This window comes from Electrophorus electricus, chromosome 7 (genome assembly GCF_013358815.1).
Source record: "Electrophorus electricus isolate fEleEle1 chromosome 7, fEleEle1.pri, whole genome shotgun sequence".
NCBI classification, from domain to species: Eukaryota; Metazoa; Chordata; class Actinopteri; order Gymnotiformes; family Gymnotidae; genus Electrophorus; species Electrophorus electricus.
Genome location: NC_049541.1, coordinates 24823520 through 24832512, shown reverse-complemented (window position 1 = coordinate 24832512; position 8993 = coordinate 24823520).

Sequence of the window (8993 nt, the reverse complement as noted above, 5' to 3'; positions counted from 1 at the left end):
ACTGCCAAGGGGGAGGTGTGGGGGGGGGGGGGGTCGCCAGCTCCTGCTCCCTACTTTATGACCCTGGCTCCGGCCGCAAATGCCGTTCCGTCTCAGATGTGGACTCAACCCGGCGGGCTCCGGTTCTCCTATGGCTGTGCCATCGCAAGAAGCCCACTCGTTGTCCACTTCATCTCCCTAATTTCCACACGCGGTGGATGTGTGGATTATGGCCTGACACAGACAGCACCTACTGGGGAGCAGATGGTCCTGTGTGCCATTCTAAGCTCCCCGCTATTACAGAGACTACAGAACGGATCATCTCCCTGATGCTGAATAATATTACATTAATTTCTACTTTCCAAGCGGAGCGCTCTTTCTCCAGCTTCCATTGCCTGTCTGCCACGTGAGTCGGTGGACTGCGTTTCCATTTGAGGATTGACGCAGCGAAGAACAGTTATTGTAATTCTGTGGGCAAAGGCGAGGAAACGTGGCACGCCTAAAGACCAAAATGGGCAAAATGGGCATCTGGGCGAGCCTTTCTCACCAGCCGCATGCCCGTGGATGGCAGCGATTGGTGCCAATGAGGCGGGTGCGTTAAGCGGGCAGGAGGAGCCCTTTGAAATCCTCTCGCACCTTCTCGCGTGCCTTTTGTTTTGCCAAAGCGCTTACGCCCGGCAGGGGAGATGGGGAAAAGAATGGATGCAAACTCAGACGGAGACGTGCTCTCTTGCGAGGAAGGCACTCACGCGCATTTGACCGCGCGCATTAGCACGGCCTAATGGCGCAAGCCGCGGGTAACGATTTCTCCACGTCTGCAATTAGCAAGCCTTTGTGCATTGTAGGACTGTGCCTTCAGCATTGGTCTCCTGTTTCCAAAAAGGCAGAAGTTAAATTTTTTCCATCCACTGACCCTTTTGAAACCATTAATTTCTGAACGCTGTCTGTGCTTCTGAGCCATTACCGAACCGCTAAACCAAATAGCCGAAATTATTGAGAGTGCTAATTTTAAGAAGCATACTTGCCATTTGGCTAATGTTTAGGTGCAGAAAAGTTCAAACAGCAATGGGAATCATGGAAAGATAAAGAATCCTTATGTTATTTAATGTATGCCTGTCCAGTCTATGTTCTTTCAGCAGACCTGTGCTGGTGTCGGTGATCTGCAGGGCCCTAGGTAGTCTCCCCGGAGCTGTGTGCCCTCTCGCAGCTGTGGGCCGGTGACAGGACCGTTTTGGCCGCTCCTGTCTCGGAGCGCGGCCACGTCTCCTCCGCGGAGCTTCATCGTTCGGCGGTGTTCTTTTTTTGCCGTAACACGAGAGGTCGGGGGGCGGAACCGTAGCTGCCAGCGGACCCCTGCCTTCGCGCGGCTCATCCATCGGGGCGTCCGTTCTCCTGCCGCCGGCTCGAGGTTAACGAGCAAACCGCCGTTGCAGAGACCACAGGGAGAGCACAGAACATGCCCGGTAACGCTGCGCTGATCCGATCGGGCCACGGAGTTATTGGAGCTTTCTCAGCTGGGGCCCCAAGCACGGAGGCGTGTGGGGTGTGTGTTTGGGGACGACGACGATTGGAGAAGTGAATACGGGGGATGATGAGAGGAGGAGTCAAGTGCAGGTTTGTTCTCTCAGGGAAAGCTGGGATGGGGGGCGGGGTATCTGTGGAGTGTGATGGATGTCAGGGTGGTGGACAGACTATGACAGTGACGGAGGAGGAATGGCAGCGGTAGGCTCAGATATGAGTGTGTGGGGGTGTCTGGGTGCTTGTGCATGCGTATGCATTGTGTATCTGAGAAACAGCGGAATGGTGTGTGTGTGTGTGTGTGTGTGTGTGTGTGTGTGTGAAAAAGAACGTGTAGGCGTGTGTGTTTGGGCATGTTTAGACTATTTTTCCGGCACATTAGCATGACCACCTGTGTTCATCTCTGTGCCTCTCCCCCACGGTGATAAGGTTCCAGTCTATGATTGAAAACAGCGCTCACATTAAACACAAGATAGTGCCTGCATTACACCTGTTCTGTGTCAATAACTTTAAAAATTCTACAATTTGTTTACCATCCAGCATGACCTTTGTATCTGTGTGCTCGTGCACGTGTGCGCGTGAGCGTGCGTGCGTGTGTGTGAGCGCAGGGCAACACAACCCATGCGTGATTCCCCTCCTCCCCTTTTTTTTTCACGGTTTGATTGATGCAGCCATTCATGCTAAGAGCACGCTGGGATGCCTCGGGGTACGGGAGGCAGAGGGCTACCGCCAGACAATGTAAATCAACAACAGAGCGCTCCTCGCCTCGCCTCGGCGACACCCCTGACCGCACCGCTCTGGAACTTCCAGAGACACACACATGCTGCTTGCTTAATCGCCGCCGCTCTCCCTGACCACACTCATCAGGCTGCTCGCGGCCAAGCAATTAGGACTGGATGCTTAAGTTTTACGGGGAAAATTGGGAAAATCCTTGTGCGGCTTATTTAAGAGTTAAAAAAGGCCTGGACTGCCCAGTCTCTCTGGCTTTGTTCCAGTTCATCTTCCCGATCTTTTCTACAAACCCTTTCAGTTTTGCGACACACTCCGCACACACAAGTGCTTTTTTTTTCATGCAAACCCCTGTATAAGCATCAAGCTCTCTGCATTAAGAAAAAAAAACAAATCTTATTCAAGATAATAAACAAACAAATAAGGCAGGAGTCCAAAGGACTGTGGAGGAAAAGTGATTTGTTTGTACATTCATGTTGTCTGTAGGCCACAGGCTGTGCATCCTCTGGAACAGATTTACAATCTCCCATTTATTGGTTGAATGAAAGAGGCTGATAAGCTACACGGTTGCGGGTGCCACTTTGGCTCTGAGGTGCTTGCTACTGTGCTGTCCAGCAGGGTGCACTAAACTCCAGCAGCGGCTGGATTACAGCACTAATGCCAGCTATGCCGTTGATAAACATCTACAACTCGCGTCAGCGGCATATAAAATAACCAACTGGTGCCAATAGGGAACTCGGTCACGGAAATTGAGCTGGTAAGACTCTGGGAGAAGAGTAAGCTTTGGTTCTGACAGTGCGTATTATGTTCTATTTTTCATAGGTTATGGTATTCAAGAAGACAGATTACTGAAAGGGTAATTGGCCAGCGACGAGGCCTGCGTGTGGGTGGGTGGGTGTGGACGCTCAGAGTCTTGGCTCAAACCGTATCTGTTAGCGGCGCACCGCCGGTGGCCGGGCGGGCTGCTGGCGTGCTGCCCGTGCCCACACAGATAGCCTGCCGCCCTCCGCCGTACTCCTCCCTGAGCTCCCCGCGGGAGAGCGGTCCTGGCTGTGCAAGGACTGCCACCCTCCCTCAAATCTCCATCAGTGTGTCTCCATCCCAATGAGATTAGAGCCCAACTTTGATCTCGCCCGTGCTGAGGTTTCAGACCCACTTTGATGTGTTCCCCCCTTGTTAACGACAGAGGCGATGGTAGATGACAGCATCCCTTCTGGGCAGGGGAGAGGAGAGATTGAGCAGGCCTGAGGTCCTGAGTGAGAGAACATGTTTGGGGATGGTAGACGGGGCAGGGGGCGGGGTGGGGGGATGAGAAACGCTCTCCGGTGTGATATAAAGCAGGCCGGCGGGACAGGACATCGGGACAGATTGATAGGTGCTCCTTTTTGCTCTCTTTGAGTGTGTGTCCCCCCAATCCCTGCTGTTTCTCTCCAACCTCAGGCGTCTCTCGCCAGCCTTGTCAGACCGCCGTGGCATTTTCATGGGCGTTTTGTGGAGATGAGAGATGGAAGCTCTCATTTATTTCATCTTCTATAGGAGATGTTTAAAGTGCTCCTTCGGGGCTAAAGTCTCTCCGTTTTGCCTCTCCTTGTGCCTGATCCCCCCCCCCCCCCAACGCCATCCACCTTTCTTGAGGTAGAATATCTAGAGTTTAATAACCAATCTTTTAGCCTGTGCTCTCTCTCCCCTAAATGAATACGGCAGTAGTACAAAAGATGTAAATAAGCCTACCTTTCACCTTCTGGCGTTCGGCAGCGTGCGCGCTCGTCAAATTGGCTGCGACTTCTGACATTTAAAAAAGATTCGTGCTTCAGAGGTCACAAAAGAGGGCAAAACAATTCTTGAAAACTAAACCGAACCCCCCCCTCCCAAAATAATCCTGAGAGATGCTGGGTTCCGTGGCGACGAGTTGGGGGGGCCGAACAGAGCGCACGTGCGGCTGCTGATTTCTCCCCACGCGACATGGCTGAGTCTGAGAGCCGTGTGAGCACTGCCGGCGCTACGGCTGCAGGAGGCTGAGGCCCTGCTCCTAAGATCTCTTTCCGTCACGGGTCTCTGCGAAAACCTCAAAGTCACGTTCCTCAGCCATCATCGGGAAGCCCACCCCCACTCGCCAATATTTCACCAGCTTCCTCGACTAATTACATCTGCTGTGCATGTCCTCTCCACAAATAATGTGTTTTTCTGATATGTTTAATGGCAGCGTTTTATCAAGGGAGTTTGTGAGTATTAGTGAAATGATTCATTTTATCACTTCATGTGGCATGCAGCATGCCTAATGAGGTATTTTCTTTTCTATGGAGAGTTGGATATTCAAATGTGGATCCTCATTGTGAAACAATGTCATGGAGAAACTGGGACAGTCTCTATCGGCTGAGCGAAGCAGGTTTAATTTTCTGCATTCCTTGCCGCATGTCCTCCACACACCTTATCGCATATAAAACCCAATAACACTTTTAAAAGCCGTGGAACGGAGGAATGGAAGCATTGGGAAACGGCACGGATAAAGACAACGCTCCATTCGGTATAAGAGTGCTGAAAGCAGAGGTGGACAGAATGAGAGGCCACATCGAGGGATCTTATTTCAGAGATGAAACGTCCATGTGCAAGAAGACATGCAGGATATGGGAAGTCACTAGAAGATCTGGGCCACGGCAGCAGATTTCGGACGGAGGCAGGTTGATTCACCGGTGAGACCAGCGGGAAGCTTGGACAGCAGGGGGCTGGACCCCCCTCTCACAGGCTGGACTCCCTCTCACTGGACCCTGATCAAGTTTCCTCACAAGCACCGAGGTCCAGGTTTGCGTCCTCGGTAGTGTGTTGCAGGCGCTTTTCACTGTAGACATGCCTGTGTGCGGAAAGACACCTGGAGCTGCTCTTGTCTCAGGCGATGCTTGTGGGAGATCTCCGGTGTGTGCCGCCCACGTCCGTGCCCTCCGAGAATGGCATGCGCTACAGACTACAAGTGACGGGCCCCGCTGTGTGCCTGCGTCGTCGCATTCCCCTCCCTCGGACCTGGTCGGTGGCGCGGAAACTAAGCGATAAACTCGAAACCCGAGCCGTGGCCCTCTCCCCAAGGTGCAGATTAGATTATTAACGCACTGCTGGGTTGGCTAGAAGGGCGTCTTCAGATGAATCAGTGGAGCACTTTTACAGGCCGCTAGACAAGGACCTATCTGTCATCAGCTGACTTGCAAGGCCCATCAGAAGATGTGAAGCCCTGTAATCCCGTTTGAAGTGATATGGTCTGGATATTAGTTTTAAGTAAAAAATCATGTTAGGCACACAAGATGTTTAATACAAGCTGGAAGCAAATTTTCTCTCTTGTTCTTTTTGAGAGAATTAAATTCAGCGATATCCTGATGATGTAGACCAGAGAATAGCATGTCGGGAATGTTTAAAAGGAATGCGACTTCAGTGCAGCCTGTTGGGGTAAAATAAATATTTCCAAGTGCATAAATATCTGAAATAAGGGGCTATTTCTGAAAGGGATTGCTAATGGACTTCGCTTTTAGATGCTCCCATCGGAATGCCAGTTTGGCTACACGTACACAAGGGAGATGCGGCACTCTCGTCTATCTTCTAAGTAGCCTGTGATCTGTACTCATCCTTTTTTCCCTGCCCATTGAATTATGGATATGGGCATCAGCTATGCCGGAATCGGAGTGACCTCGAAGCCCACGGCCTCTTCGGGGTTGTTCCGTGGTGAGGTCTGGGAGCCCGAAATCGCATTTCACAGGCTAGGCTGGTGCGCATGAATTATTCTGAATTATTTTGGGAATTGGGGGGTGGGAGGTGGGTGGGGGGTGGGAGGGGAGAAGAATACGGCGGGCAAAATGAAAAGTGGCGAGGCAAGTGCGGTGCGCCAGACCTGATGATCTTTCATTTCTCTCCGTGCCGACTCAACCGAAAGTCACGCGCTCGCTGAAGGGAGGTGTTTCGGTGAATCTCCCCACCACTCCGCATTTTCAATGATAATCCACTGTGTGTGATGACAGTGCAGATGGTGGGCTATTCCGCGGCAGCGGGGCAGGAGAAAAGCAAAAGAAGAAGAGGGGAGTTTGGAGAGGAAAATCGATCGGTGCCTCCGTTCGGGTGAATGGAATGAGGATATGGCCTACGGTGACAGGCTTTTTAAGACCAAAATAAATGGTACTCCTGACCCTTTCATCTGGGGTGTAAGACCAGAGCCTACGATCTATTGGAGAAAGATGTTAACACTTCCGATCTTCGTTGTTTTGGAGAACGCTTTTATGTCCGTCGACAGAAAACGGTGTTTGCCTAACCAGGCCGAAAAAGTTCACGAGTTCAAATAAAAGCCCGTGAACTTTTGTGAACTGTGCGCCCCATGGAGCCGAAGTACTCATCGATTCCTGCCTCCTCTGACCTGCTGCGAAGGAACACTCAGGCCATAAACAAAAGACTAGGGCAGGACTGACAAGCGATCACCACGTGATGCCTCCAAGGTCAATTCCACCCAGAGGGTTTCTCTCTTCAGACGACCGAGCTCCACCGGGCTTGTTCTGCCACAACCGCTCTGCCGCTGCCCGATCCGGTTCACCGTACTCCTATAAAGCCCTCGGAAGGGAAGCAGCGGGAATGGGAAGACTCACAGAGAATCCTCCAGACTAAATGCCATTTGGAGAAAGATGGGAAGATTATTCTTCTCAATCCCGGGGTGGGACTTGACCATCCAGGATCATGCTAAAAGGTGCATTGTAAGTGGCAATTTGATGCAAATAAAAGCTGTAAAATTCATTGCGGTCAGACTTGGGGTGACAATAAGAAAAGAAAGAAAGCGAGAGAGAGAGAGAGAGAGAGAGCGAGAGAGAGAGAGAGAGAGAGAGAGAGAGATGATCCCAAGAAAATAGGAAGGAAAAATAAATATTTGGAAGAAAACTATTCAAATGTGAGGTGCACGAAAGGTGCATAAAATTAAGAGATAAATGTTTCACATCTGCAACAATGCAGGAAAAAGCACAATAGTCCACATTAATTAGAGTAATCCATCAAATGCGTTCACCATGACGCGCCCTAATGATCGCTTTGAGAAGTTTTAATGAGCACTATGCACACTACAACTTTGTTAGTTAAAATGTTGACGTGTGACTACACACGATGCTCAGGAGCCCACTTTGGGCCAAAGCCAAATGTCCTTTATGCCACGAAAAAATAATCTCTTGCTTGTTAAATGAGTCAGAACTACAACAAATAACGGCAAATGAGAGCAGCGTTAGCGCACGGTCGTTCAGTGTAAAATAGGATGTGACAGGGCGACATCAGGGGCCCATGGGAGTATAGAAAACCACCTTTCGGGACTCCGCTCCGCCGTGCAGTTGCAGTTGAACGGCCCGGACATATGCAGAGTTTGTGTCGCAAGAGAACGGCGTCGGTTGATCTCGGTGGGGTAATCGGCAGTACGGATTCATTTCTAATGACAGCGAAACGTTCGCTTTGCTGGGAGAGACACCGGTGCAAGCAGCGGGCGGAAAAGAATCGAAGCCGAGGAGTACCGCTGCTTCTTACGGGACACACCGTGTCTGAGATTAGGGCTAAACACAGAGATGGAGCTAATTAAAAAAAAAAAAAAAAAAAAAAAAAAAAAAAAAAAAAAAAAAAAAAAAAAAAAGCAACATGTTTTTTTTCGATTCCACCCGTAATGAATGGCCTAACCTAAGTGGCAGGGCGGTTAGCCGTGATTCAGAGCAAGCTGCAAGACCCCATTGAAACGGCACCCCCACATCAGTGTAGCAAAAAGATTACTGTTAGATGGCTTCACTTTAAAGACTTTCAAATACGTGATATTGGAAATCTTTTGGGAATCAGGCTGCAGTTTTGTGGCATCCCGGCTATCGTGCACCTGATACAGCCTAATAAGGGCCCGACAGCTGCTGTGTTGAATCAGGTGCAACGGAGTTAGGAGAACATTTCATTGTTCAGGGCTCTAACAGGCTGGAGAGCCCTGCATTTTCCTCTCACTTGTTACCTTCGGTCAGTTTAACATCACAGAGAGTAACCAGACAGATTATTATATATATTTTTTAAGATCGCGGATTGCGCGCTCCCGCGATCGTACGCCGGTACCGATCTCGATTCTGCGTTTCACCGGTTTGGCGATCCGGTCTGCTTCCATATGCTCTTTTGTTGCTGTGAGTCGATAGTATGGTTTAGCGAAGTCTGAGTGAAATGGTCCAAGAGTCAAAGTCGCGTTCACATCCCAAAGAATCTGGCGCCAGGATAGCTTTTTGGCACTAACGAGACCAATTTGCCTCAAACTGCCTCACTGGGCTCTCTGCCATTTTTACAAGCAACTGTTATTTATTTATTTATTTATTTATTTATTTATTTTCCGGCAGAAATGTTTCAAGTTGAAGCTGTTAGCTGCAGCAATGGGACATAGAGGGCCGTACTAATTGAGTCAATACCAAACATTATTCATTAAGAGAAGACAACAGCTAGTTGCGTTAGAAGTGTAAATGTTACCATTTGTATTAAACGTGTGATGCCATTTAAAGGAACAATGTCATTTTTACAACCAAAAAATAGCAAACAGTATTTATGAAAGTGATTATTATTTTGGCTGCTCACCTAACATGAAGAATCAAATTGCTTTATAGCCCTCAAATGAACCAGTTTATGTTCCATAGATCATGGCTATATTCAAAATGGCCTACTACTGCATACTCCGTTATGCATACTGCATAACGGTCCCCGTGCTAGTACGCAGTAGTTTCCAGTATGCAACAAACAGAAACATGTGAAGGTTC